The following is a 12,084-nucleotide window of genomic DNA, read 5'->3' as shown; positions in this document are numbered from 1 at the left end:
AGGTGTGGCTGCAACTATTATGAAGGGACCCTGCACTTCTGAATTTGCCGCTATGCTACTGGCTGTAGGTCAGTTTTAGAGCATGTGCTTTGCATGCAAGAGTCCCAGGTTGACTCCCCAGCATGGCCAAGTAGAGTGTGTGTGTGTGTGTGTGAGTGAGTGAGTGAGTGAGTGAGTGAGTGAGTGAGTGAGAGATTCTGTCAGCTTCTGTCTGAAACCCTGGAGAGTCACTACCAGTTTAGTGTAGACAATCCTGGGTTAGATGGACCAGTAGTCTGACTCTGTGCAAGGCAGCTTCCTATGTTCCTTAATACCAGAGAGATCAATGTGGAAATAGTGAACGTTTTCTTCACAGGGCCTTTTGATTGGTTATGGACCAAAACAAAATCTGCTTCTTTTATGACTGAAATTTGCTGGTTCCAAAGTTTTTTTCTGAATGGGATGCATCCAGACACCAGCATGGTGCTTATCATTTGCTTACAATGCAGAAACACTCATAGTCCTTTCAATTTCAGTTGTAAATAAATGCTAAGAGCTGCTAGAGGATCTAACATGTGAAGATGTATCTGTGATCTCTCTCATGCATGCACGCTACAGATTGAGCTTCAGTACTGGGAAGCCAAGCCAGCATAGACAGTCCCACAAGAGCGACCAATTCGCTCCATCAGCCATAGGAGTCGTTCATAGCTGGATTGTTCCATTAGCTTCTCCCTTTCAAACAGCCCTTCCTGCCTACTTTTCTAGGGATTACCTTCTACCTTTACAGTGGGCCCCTCTAGACATCTGTTTTATTGTGCATTCATGATGACTTGTGCTCATGATGGTGATGTGGTGGTTGGATGCAATCCTGTTTTCAATACTACTTGCTCCTGCAAAAGCTTCAGGGCAGACATACTGCTTCATTTCCAATCAGTGTAAGTCCCATAACTTCCTGCCAAAATCCTCCAACTTTTCAACCCACAAATGTTGCCGGTGGGGGAGGAGGGTGTCCTGCTTTTGTTGCGCTATAGTGCAAGGGTGCCCCTCCAGGCAGCAATAATGGGATAATACTGAAGAAGCAGAACAACTTAAAACAACAGAATGGTGTGTGGACCCTATAAATCCACCACTAATGTACTATTGTGACATTAATGACAGGTTGCTGAATACACCTGCAAAAAATCACCAGTCTGAAGGGCCAGGGTTAAGTGTGATCAGGCAGAAAGGGAGAGAAGCACAGCCAACACCAGGTATATCTGGAAGAACTGTAGCATGCTTCACCATGGAAAGCTCCTTGAAGTTCAGACTAAAACCTGGAGAGGATTCCACTGCCCCACTGACATGGAGTCACCACCCACCACTTTACAGAGGTGAACAAATGGCATAGATGCTCCACAGTGACCAATAAGATCTTCCGGGCCTATTCAAGCATCCATCTGGAGGTTATGCCTCCCAGCCCTGTGACAGCCCCTGTGAGCTCTCTGCTGAGCATCCTCACAAAGGTTCACTGGTACCTTTTCCTTCTCCCCCAGTACCATTTGTAGCCTTGGGAGACTAGAATTAAATAGCTCTATTTATCCCTCAATTTATTTATTTATTTTAAAAAGTATATTCTGCTTAACTGTAAATGAACCTTCTAAGCGGTTTACAAAGAATATAAAATATACATTCAAATGATCAATAAAAAGCAACGTTAAAAATAAGGGTTTTTTAAAAAACAAAAAGGGTTGGGTTTTTTTTTAAAATCAAAATATGAATAAACCAACACCTAAAAATATATATGCTAAGCTAAAATGACAGATTAAAATACATGTCAGCTTTACATGACTGGGTAGGCTTGCCTAAACAGAAAAGTGTTTAGCAGGTGCTGAAAATAATACAAAGAAGACTGCATTTCCATGTTGCCTCCTTTTTATTCTTTTCATTTATTTATTTTTTATTACATTTATATCCTACCTTGCCTCCAAGGACCTCAAGGTGGCATACATACATGGTTCCCCCTTCCCCATTTTATCCTCACAACAACCCCATGAGGTAGGTTAGACTGAGAGGCAGTTACTGGCCCAAGGACACCCACAAGTTTCATAGCTGAGTGGGGATTTGAACCCTGGTCTCCCAACATCCCAGTTCAACTCCCTAACCACTATACCACGTTGTTATAAGACACTGATGTGAAAAAAGAAGAGGGAGAAGGACGAGAAGATAGATGTATACCTACCTATATGAAAAAGAGAGAAACTCAGCTTTCAGTATAAATTGCTATAAATATAATAGAAATGTATATAAATGTACTTAATATAAATACCATTATCCATTGCCTCTTCCTTGGTATGTGATGCTAATATTCATAAAAGAAAGCAACATTAGAGTATTCCTAATAATGTATATGAGGGAGCATGTTCTTGTTTCTTATTACATTAATACATTACTAACATGCTCCATTTCCCAATAATACAGTTGTCAAACTGACTCCCTTCTCTCACCCTTACTAGGTTGGTGTTTCACCAGGTTTACCAACTTCCAGATCCTCAAAATCCAGCCTTCTAGTACAAGAGTTCTTACTTTTTCCCATTTAGAGCAAATAGTCATACTGGCTGCTATTAATGAATGGAGCAACACTTCCATGTCTTTGGACAAAATCAAATATTTTACATAACCAAACATTACAACTAATAGATCTGCAGGCAAATCTTATCCTGTTAAAATTTTGATTTCATTGCCAGGCCCGGCTGTGACGCCCTTCCCTGGCTCTCCCTGTCAGGTTCCTACCTGCTCGTGGTTACTGCCTGTCACTAGGCACCACCAGGGACTCCACCAGTCCGGACTGTCCTTTTTATGGTTTCCCTCTCCGCTCTAGCATAGATCTCAACAGATCCCCCTGCTAGGCAGCACCACCAGTCACGTCCTATAACCAGTATTCCCAGAGACTCTGCCTGAGTCTCCCTCAATTAGGTTACCTCTGTGACTGCATGCTTAAGCTGTCCCAATCCCTTTGATTTACTCAGACTGCTTGTGGTGTTATTCTCTTCACCGCTGCCACCATTTGTTTCCCTTCAGCCTTGGTATTTACCTTACCCTCCCTTCTGGTCTGTGAAACCCCAGCCAAGGATCAGGCCTTTGGTAAACCAAATATATTTATTAAATAACAAAGATAACAAGATTTCTTTAAAAGGCACTTAAGCATATGGTTACATCTATTCCTGAGGTACTGGTCTTAGTATTAATCCGAACTCCACCCTCTCCTCTCAAAACCCACCAAAACAACCCTCTCAAGTCCACACACGTCCACACCACATCCACCCAGATTTACCTGATATCCTTTCATTTATACTGTCAGCCATTTTAAACATTCAGCCAATCATCCAGCATTCTACTGCCCATTCACTCCCCCTTCCTCTTTCAATCCACTTATCATGTATCTTCTAAACAAACAGCACTTACCCTATTTACACTAATACAGGATCATCACACCGGCCTCCAAGAGGTCTTCTGTATCTTTAAAAGTTGTGCAGGGGGAAGGGAGAATTTCACCTTGTGGTTTTTCCCATTACAGTGTTGCAAGAACAGCTGCACTTGGCTGACTTTCTTTTCTCCTAAAGATACAGGATCAGTCTCAGGCCCTGAACCTGGCAACCCTAGTGGGCAGAGGTTGATGGACTGTACCCAGAGGGTTGGGGGGATCTTTCCTTCAGTCACTCATCCTTCACTCTCTGTGTTTTTTTTCCCTGTTCTGGGCTTTTTTTGGCTGGTTCCTGTAAGTGCGCGAACCTGAAAAAATAAAAACAATATGGATCTGTGGTATTGAGGAGGGGGAGAATCAGGATCAGCACCAGTGGTTGGCCAAGTTGGGCACTGGGCGGGGAGCCCTGGTGCTGACAGGGGGCCCTACTGCTGGGGATGGGCTGGTGTAGCTCCTACTCTGCGATCCACACTAGCATTGGTTTCTGGAGCAGCAGCCACCCTCCCAGGCACCCCCCTGGCGCAGCATAGCTGTGTAACTTCCTGTGGTGTCATGGTGCTGCATCAGCACACTGCGTTCACATGCTTACATCACTCAACACGGTGGTAGGGGCATAAATCCCCCCCATCTTGGATGATTGCAGGCATCAGCTGCTGTGCACACCTGCTTGCCATCACCGAAGATGGCGGCTGTGGCATCAACACCCCCCCCCCATCTTGGGTGATTGCAGGTATATGCCTGCAGTGTGTTAATCTGTGATGTGGCCAGGCCTATTTAAGCCCACAGTGGCAACAATAGTGCTGCTGTCGCCGAGGACACTTGCTGTCTGGTGCCCAAGGGCCCACTGCAGATTGGTGCTGGCCTTGGAGAACATCCACTGAAGACTTTTGTGAGGGCAGCAGCTGTGACAGTGTACTAAACCTGGGCCCAGGTTAGCAAGCTGACATAGCTGAATGATCTCATCAATAGAAATTTGCACACCATGCCTTCACACATGCATAGTACAACATGGGTGAGGTCTTACTGGACTCATCCTAGATCTGAGGCAGATTCCAGTTAAGTCCTTTCAGGTGTGCCTCCCCCAAAGCTACAGGTACAGCCCAAGGTCACCACCACTCAAGTCTGATGTCAGTTGTTGTCATGGTCAGGCATCTCCTGAGGCCCACACTCTGGGAGGGGACCCACCTATGAGAGCCCCTGACTCCATCCCTGCTGTTGCTGCCTGCTTTCTTTGGGCCTGGTTTTTTTAAATTTTACCCAACTTCCTTATACACGTTCACTAGTGTGTTGGCTGTTTTCAGGTAACGTGCCCACCTTGGGTGTCGCCATATATGAGGAACTGATTCAGGGAGTTCATGCTTTATTCCCCACCAACACCTCTCTTAGGCTGGTCACATGACAGACAGACATAATAGCTGGTTCGATAGAGAATATAGAGATTTACAGAAGAAAATTCATTCTACTTACCGTAGTTATCGCAGTAACAACAAATGCCAACTCCCACACTCCTATTATGTACTCCCTAAGGAGTACAAGAAACTCATAGTTAGAAAGAAATATGAGGCTATTAGGGACTCGTGGCGAATGCTTATAGCCGCAACCGTCACGTGTAGCTCCAAGTCCTTCTGGCAGATGGTCACAGGAGCATTGACTAACCATAAGGGCAACCCGGATTGTTTTATTCCAGCTGCTATTTGGGAGGAGCATTTCCGGGCTGTGTTTAACAATGCTGATTCCCTGAGTTCCTACTCTGTCTCCTCACTGCCGTCTGACACTCCTGAGTGGCCCCCAGCTGATGTTAATACCATTGCTGATTTACTTACACAACTTAAGTCGGGTAAGGCCCCTGGCCCAGACGGCATTCCTCCAGAGTTGCTGAAATGCAATACAAGCTGGTGGACCCCTATGTTGGCTTCCCTTTTTACGCTAATAAACAACTCTGGAACGATACTGGCATCATGGCTGAGAGCCTATATTATTCCAATTTATAAAAAAGGTGCTAAAGACAATCTGAGTAATTATCGGCCTATCAGTCTGCTCTCTGTGGTGGGTAAGGTCTACGCCAGTTATTTAGGTTCCAGGTTGAAACAGTGGGTTAGCACCAACAACATTCTGGGGGACGAGCAGATTGGATTTAAACCAGGGTACTCTACTCTTGACCACTGCTTGGTCCTAACCCAGCTAGTGTATAAATACTCTAAACCCTGCGGAGGCAAATTATATGTTGCCTTCATAGACTTGAAGTCAGCTTTTGACTCTATCCCACACGGTCGCTTGTGGAGCAAACTAGAATCCCTTTTGATAGACAAGAGACTTCTGTCTCTGATATCGGCATTGTATCACAATACCTTGATCTGTAATCACCGTGGTCATCTCTCTTGTGAAATATGCTCCTCCCAAGGAGTCAGACAAGGATGTGTTTTAACACCTACTTTATTCAACCTATCCTTGGCCAACCTTCCTTCTGCTTTGCGAGGGATACAATCTCACCCTCCTAAACTAGGTTCTGCTAAAGTCAATATTCTACTTTATGCGGATGATGCAGCTCTTATATCCCAAACCCAGTTGGGCTTGAAAAGACTACTCTCAGGTTTCGCGGAGTACTGTAAAGATAACCTTCTGACCATCAATCATACAAAATCTAAAGTCATCGTATTCTCTAAGAGGAAGGTCTCAGCTCTGTTAAAATTGACCAGGTAAATTCCTTTAAATATCTGGGGATCTGGTTCCAAGAGACGGGCAACTGGAATTCCCAAGCCAACTACATCAAAGCAAAAGCTGGGGAAAACTTGGGAGCTTTAACCCAATTCTATTTTGTTAAAGGAGGGGAATTTGTCCTGGCTGCAATACACATCTTTAGAGTTAAAATTATCCCAATGTTGATGTATGGGCCCCCTATATGGATTCCATATTTTAAGGGGCACTTAGAGGGTCCTCTTCATGCCTTTTTGAGATCTATCCTCGGTGTCTCTAGATGTGTGTCTGGGGCTACTCTTATGCTAGAAGTCGGTTTAAACTCCCTAAATTGTCTAGCCTGGCTCTATACCATTTATTACTGGCTACGGTGCTATTCTAAGCTCACACAAGAGTCCTATGTGCAACAGATCCTAAAAGAGTCTTCAAATGCATCCTGGCTGAAAGTGGTTTCAGAGAAAATAGTCTTGGTAGGTCTTTCTCCAGTAGAACTGCTGAGCATGGAGCTTAATGTAGCCAAGGCAACGGTGAAACGTCGCCTAATGGATATAGATAATCAAGAGCTTTCTATAGCTGCTTCTGGCCCATGTTCCCCTTGGGCCTTAGGCTTGGACGTACCTCCCAGTAAAGATGGGATGCCTTACTTATATTGGCTATCTGTCCCTAAATACAGGCGGGCCTACTCATTGGCCCGTTTTGAAGCTCTACCCTCAAAATTATTGGAGGGCAGGTATGATAAGACCCCAAGAATTCTTAGGTACTGCCCCTGCGAAACACATGAGGTGGAGACGATCTCGCACGTCCTTTTTAAATGTAAATTTTATGAGGAAGCCAGAAACGACCTCTTAACCCCTATCCTTTTAAATATACCGGGTTGTACTCTCAGCGTACTTTTAACAATTCTTCTTCAGGGCTCCGAGGAAGAAACAACCATATCAGTGGCCAAATTTTTAAACCAGGCCATGATGATTAGGAAGACCGTGACTAGCTTGAGGCCCTGATTTTATCAGAATGGTTGAGTCCGAAGTAATTCATTTACTGTTAACTGTTCCTTTTCATATGTGTTTATAGTTGTTGTATTTTATCTGTTTCCGATGGTCTGTAGACTTTGCAATAAAGAATTTTATTTGAATGCCTGCTTTCTCACTTTCTCTCTAACTCAGAGGGGATGAGCAAATGGTCAGCAACAGCAGGAAGAAGGAGTAGCCAGAACCGGCTCAACCATTAGGCAGAGTGAGCTTGTTGCCTCAGGCAGCAGATTTGGGGTATCATGAAAAGGCAGCAAATGGTTAGTAATTTAATGTGTTGTTGTTGTTAAGAGTGTTAGACTATGACCTGGGAGACAAGGGTTCGAATCCCCACTCAGCCACGAAGCTTACTGGCTCTCTGCCTAAACTACCTCACCAGGTTGCTGTGAGGATAAAATGGATAGGGGAGAACCACATACACCACTTATTTATTTATTTATTTATATCCCGCCCTTCCTCTCAGCAGGAGCCCAGGGCAGCAAACAAAAGCACTAAAAACACTTTAAAACATCATAAAAACAGACCTTAAAATACATTAAAACAAAACATCTTTAAAAACATTTTTTTAAAAAAGCTTTCAAGGCATCTTTAAAAAAACAGGTTAAAAACATTGTTTTTTAAAAAAGGTTTAAAAACATATTAAAAAGCAATTCCAACACAGATGCAGACTGGGATAAGGTCTCAACTTAAAAGGCTTGTTGAAAGAGGAAAGTCTTCAGTTGGTGCCGAAAAGATAACAAAGATGGTGTCTGTCTAATATTTAAAGGGAGGGAATTCCAAAGGTTAGGTGCTGCCACACTAAAGGTCCGTTTCCTATGTTGTGCGGAACGGACTTCCTGATAAGATTATATCTGCAGGAGGCCCTCACCTGCAGAGTACAGTGATCGACTGGGTATATAAGGGATAAGACGGTCTTTCAGGTATCCTGGTCACTTCAAACTCTTTGGAGGAAAAGTGGGATTTAAATGCAAGAAAGAAAGAATAATGCAATTATTATCATGTCTTTCCTGCCAGAGATGGGGAGAGCGATGCTTGCAGAACTTTCTGAGGTGCCAAAATAACTTGGTTGGCCTTGAGTACTCTGCACGTTGACTTGGGAGACAGTGAGCACCATTTGTTGGCAGCAAAATGCCTTGGCAGCACCTGCTTCTTCCTGACCAGCTTACTCACCAACTCTCTCCTGACAAGCCAGCAGCCAGCAGCAGTATTAGTAGGGAGAATGAAGGCCCACTGAGGGTAGTGGCCCCACTCTCAGAGCATCTTACTCAAGGAACTCCCCCCCCAAAAAAATCTGGTGCTGGCACTGCCCCAGTCTCTGTTGATATCCAGAGTTTGGGAACAACTCTGGTGGCTTTCTTTTCCTGAAGATGGATTCTTCTTCAAGGGGCAGCTGAGGCAGGATTGTGGCATGTGGTTGTGAAGGGTGTGCCTTCCCCACCAGAACGCAGTTCAGTATAGATGTTCAAACCTTTCAAGGGCCATAGCTCCGTGGTAGAGCATCTGCCTTGCATGCAGAAGGTCCTAGGTTCAATCCCCAGCATTTCCAGGTGGAATTTGAGAGTGGCTTCCTGTCTGAAACCATGGAGAACTGCTGCCAGACAGTGTAGACAATGCTGAGCTAGGCATGACTCAATATAAGGCAGCGTGCTATATTCCTAAATCAGTAATGCCCAGAAGCCACTTTCTGAAGCTCTCATTTGGGCTGCTCCTTACGCAGGAAGGTGAGGCAGTGAAGTAACAGCAGCCCAGTAAGCTTCTGGTTGCTCAGAGGAGCAAGACAATATTGCAAAGGGAAGGAGCTATCTAATGAGATGCAGGACATCGTCCGGTCACTGCTCCCTATACACTTGGTGCAATTTGGTATATGCCTCTGATGGCCAATATAGAAAGTCAAAAGGCAAAAGAGTCTTGCAGCTTCTTTTGCCCTACATGCATGCACATATACAAGGATAGGGAATTTGTGGTTCTCCAGAGATGGCTGGACTCTTAATTCCCATCAGGTCCAGCCACCACGGCCAATGGTCAGATTTTGTTGTAGTTTAACAAAATCTGGAAGATCACAGGTTGTCTACCCCTGACACAACCAATCTCTGAGAAAAGAGATTATCTAAGAAATTGTACACAAAACTGGCCATGCATACAAACACCAGGTCTTCTGAGAAATGCTGATCCCGTGTTATCCATAAGCTGCATGCTTAGTTGCTCTTCCTTTCTTCCTGGACCTTACCTCTTTTTAACAAGGGACCCAACATTCTCTCTCTCTTAATCCCACACATGCCAACCTCTGACAGGTAAGGGACGAAAGGTGTACCTTCTCAGACTCTGAGAATGCGTTCATCTTTATTTATATTTGTATGCCACTTTCCCACCAGAGGTCTTCAAAGTAGTGTTCAAGATAAAATAAAAGCAACACAATAAAATGACAGAACAATACTAGCAAAATTATTTATTTATTTATTACAATTATATCCTGCCCTCCCTCCCAAGAAATAGAACAAATATTTTATTTATTTATTTTCAGATTTATAAACCACTTCACAACCAAAAGTTACAGAAGCTGTGTTAAATAAAATAAGGTGAAATATAAAATTCCAAAGGTTACAAAAAGAATGCATAGCAAAGCAGCAACAATGCTGCAGCAACATAATACCAGAAAAGCAGGAGAAAACAACATAGGAAATTGCCTTATACTAAGTCAGCCCATTGGTCCATCTACCTCAATATTGTCTGCACTGACTGGCAGTAGCTGTCTAGCATTTCAGATACTCTAGCATTCTCATCCCTACCTGGAGATGCCAGAGACTGAACCTGGAACATACCATTGAGCTACAGCACCTCCCCAAACAAAAACTATTCTAGCTCCAAGGCCTGCCAAGGTGAGCATTCCAGACAGTGTTGATTCCTGGTTTGGTAGGACCCTGGCACTATCCTCTATGGGCACCTTCCATTCATGGGTCACCTCTTCACTGCTGTCATAATCATCAGCTGCTGTTCCTCCTCTTCCTCATCAGTGGTTCCATTTGTTTGGTTGCCAGACAGAGAACCAATGAACAAACAGCCAGAGGGGTCTATTGCTCCTCTTTCTCACCACCACGGTTGCCTAAGCCACAGTGAGAAGCAGTAAACCAGCAGGCAGTCTGCAGCAGTGAAGAGACAGACTCTTCTAGACCATACTGACTGCTGACTCTAGCCCTTGGACAACTCCTTGAAAGTTTGGACTAAAACCCAGAGCAGATTCTCTGACCCACTGACATCAGAGCCACCAGTCTCCATTGCACAAATGGGTTGTTGACAATAGTTTTGCTTGTTTGTCTGTTTTGTTTTTAATGTAGGGCTCCTCCAGACATCCTTTTTGTTATACATTCATGTTTTGTGCTCATGATGCTACCACGTCAGTCACTCTTTCAATACTTGCATTTCCAGTCAGTGCATATCTATAGCTTCCTGCTGAAATCCCACCTCAGCTTTCCAGCACCAAACGTTCATGCCACAAATGTTCTGGTTTATTTTTGTCCCATGTTTGTTGCACCATAGCCCCTCCAGACAGCCATAATGTGGAAGCACTGAGGAAGCACTGCTGAACTAAACCAGAATAAATCCACCACTAATGCACTTTTATTGTGCCAAAGACACAGTGCAGAATGCACCCACAATAAAACACCTGTCTGGAGGGACCCTTGTTGCATTTCCCCCGGAAAAAGTAAGTCCAGAGTTAGGGGGGTGGAATATTTTGATGCCAATGATGTCATGCGGACACTGCAAAAAAAAAACTTGCATCCATGAAGAGCACCAATCCCATAATATGTATCCAATTGAAAGCACCATCCCTTTGAGTTTGCATACTGAGACTGCACTTAAGAGAATTAATAGTGAACCAACTATAGAAACCCCAGCTACTCTGATATAACCCAGTGCGTGCATATAGACACAAGGAGAAAGAAAACACGTTTAGATCCCAGAGCAAGCAATGGGAGGAAGAGAAGCCAACAAAACACAGATGTGCTGGAAACGCATCTCTGTACTCAAAGTACACTAAAAAAATATATGAGATTTTTAATAGCATCTTCCATTACAATCTGCACAACACTTCTTGTGATGTCCTGCTGACTTGAGAATATGGCTGTTCCTCAGGAACTAAGGGGTGTGGTTTTCAATGTTTTCTTTCCCAGGAAAGATATATTGATGCCTTAAAGCTTGCTGATATGAATGACCTTGCTTTGTAATATGGTTTCTGCAGCATGACAATTTTTCAAAAATATGAAAACGACAGGGCCTCTTCGCTGTGTACTAACAATCCAGTCAGAATGTATAAATACAGACTTCGCCGTTGGATTTGAGATTAGCCGTTGCAGAGCTATATTAAGACACAGTTAGATGAATCTACTTTCCAGCGTCTATCACAGGTGTCTCTGTGGCGCAATCGGTTAGCGCGTTCGGCTGTTAACCGAAAGGTTGGTGGTTCGAGCCCACCCAGGGACGGTTCATGTTTTCTTCTGTTTATTATTACCCACCACAATTACAATTCATTTTATCTGGGTTAGAAGCAATCGCGGAGCAGGAGAGGGGACGTGAAGGGATGCAGCCGCCTCGTGTCTGTTCATGTGGCCGGCCTGTTAAGAAGGCGGACGAAACTACGTAGCAAGAGCAAAAGGCAGTGCAACCTGCAGCAGGCCTATTTGCAGACTGCTTTGCGGCAAGTTAAAGGGCTAGATGTTTGGGTGTCGATTCCCCCCTCCCGCAATACGCATGTGCTGGAGGAAGCAAAATGATGTTAGATAAGGAGCCCCGACTTCCCAGGAAGCGGGACAAGCTGAGACTGCACTGCTGGCTCCCTTCTTTTGGCGCTGGAAAGCCAGGACTTGTCTGGCTTTCCAAAGCAGCTCCTCGAAGAGGGCCCCCCAAAGGAGGGTTCCTGCTCCTTAC

General features: G+C 44.3%; 1 non-coding gene across 1 annotated transcript; it reads left to right on the top strand.

Annotated features, from left to right (window-relative positions):
* The first annotated feature begins 11,566 nt into the window (after positions 1–11,566).
* On the top strand, positions 11,567–11,640 carry TRNAN-GUU (transfer RNA asparagine (anticodon GUU)). The gene has a single exon. It is a non-coding gene; the product is annotated as a tRNA-Asn (tRNA).
* The last annotated feature ends 444 nt before the right edge of the window (positions 11,641–12,084 follow it).

This window comes from Rhineura floridana, chromosome 10 (assembly GCF_030035675.1).
Source record: "Rhineura floridana isolate rRhiFlo1 chromosome 10, rRhiFlo1.hap2, whole genome shotgun sequence".
Classification (NCBI taxonomy): domain Eukaryota; kingdom Metazoa; phylum Chordata; class Lepidosauria; order Squamata; family Rhineuridae; genus Rhineura; species Rhineura floridana.
Note: the sequence above shows the minus strand (reverse complement) of the source record. Positions and strands in the feature narration are given on the sequence as shown.